Here is a 1,723-nt window from a genome sequence, read left to right on the forward strand (position 1 = left end):
TGCAGCAGCCTCCCATGCCTGATTGAGAGGTGGGGAGGGTAATGCACCCCCCCAATCCCAGCACTGGCCACCACCAGGTTCTGAGTGGGGGGAGGTGCTGGGCCAGGGGGTTTCATAGTTTCATAGTAAGACCCCCGGTTGCATTCCCTTCCCTGCTCCCTCCTGCCTCTCAGAAGCTGGTGGCTGTGGAGGGGGTGCCGCTGAGGCAATCCCAGCTCAGTTTGCTGTGCTGCAGGGGCTTTCTCTCCCATACCAGGTAGACCCTGGCTGGGGGCCCAGTGGATTCCTCTCCACCTGCCCTACCGCTTCAAAAGCTGGAAGCTGGGGAGAGGCAGGGCTGTGTTGATCTCAGCCTGGCTCATCGGGCTGCAGGGGGTGCCAAAAAGCCCAACACTGGAGGATTTCCCTCCCCTCATACTGTGCAGACCCAGGCTAGTGGGGACTGGGGATCCATTCCCCTGGCCCCCATGGCACCAAACTGACAGGCAAGAAGCAGGCTAGGGATCAGAGGCTTTACTGCTTCAGCTCTGTGACAGCTGTGGACAGGACTGGCCAGCTCTGCTGGAGAAAGCAGCACAGCCCAGGGCTGCCAAGCATCCTGGGATGTTAGGGAGCTGTGAGTTAACTTGAACCAGGAAGGGATCTGGGACAGAAATTCCATAAGCCACTTTAACCTAAATCAGTTAAGTCTAATACTACATCCCTCCAGGTTTATCTTAAACTGGAGTTGGGCATTTTGAAAGTGATTTTTGTTCACTGAACTTGTGTTCTGTTATAGGTTGAAACCTGTTTCTGATCACTGAAACTGGTTTATGTATAAGCTTGGCTTAGAGCTCTTGCTGAAACCTTTTTAACAAGCTGTGCATCTTGATAAGCCTATCAATCAAAAGAAAAGTCACCTAAATATTTAGAATGCCCTTCTTATAGCTTTTTCAGATTCCTAAAGATCTGTTTCTGCCATGAGAGATGGAAACAAGCCTTCCGTTTACTAGAAAAGAATGGCCAGGGTTAGATCAACTCTATTTATTTCTAGTCAGAGGTACTTCTAAATAAGTCAGAGATCTAGTTAATCATGCAGCTTGAGTGCACAGTATATGCACTTGACCTGCCCCTTTTTTGCTGTTGGTGTTTGCTTGTGTATTTACATTAGATTGTGAATCATTCAAGGCAAGGGTTAGGTTTAACATTGTCTCTAACTATGCAACCAACATGTAAATAGATATGGTTCAAAGGGTGATCATTTAGATGTGTCCCTTTTTGTTTTTGTCTTCATAAAACTGTCAAACTTCAATTTTTTTAGTGGCTCCAGTGTTGCATTATTTGCTTCTGGTTGCCAAAATAAGATTCTGCACTCCTATTCTCTAAATGTTTCATTCACCTTGATCAGAAACTGTACTCTGAAAAGAAAGAGAGAAAATTCCTGAGTATCATTTCAGAAGGTCAGAATAAAAAACTAAACTGCTGCTTTGGAAGTGCAGTTAATTTAATCGCTTCCTGCTAGTTAGTTTCACCTGCATTCTTTATATGTATCTCCAACAGTGGCTGTATCAATTTACTTCACAAATTGATGTATTGGGTAGCAGATATATTGAGTTCTTATCTTGGCACATTCCATACCAATGAAATGTTCCCCACCATGTTGCACATTTTAAATATATCGTGATCTATTTGCTTGCCATGCTGTCTTTTTGATTCAATATTAATATGATCTCAGGGACACAGT

Source organism: Alligator sinensis, unplaced genomic scaffold (genome assembly GCF_000455745.1).
Source record: "Alligator sinensis unplaced genomic scaffold, ASM45574v1 scaffold560_1, whole genome shotgun sequence".
NCBI classification, from domain to species: Eukaryota; Metazoa; Chordata; order Crocodylia; family Alligatoridae; genus Alligator; species Alligator sinensis.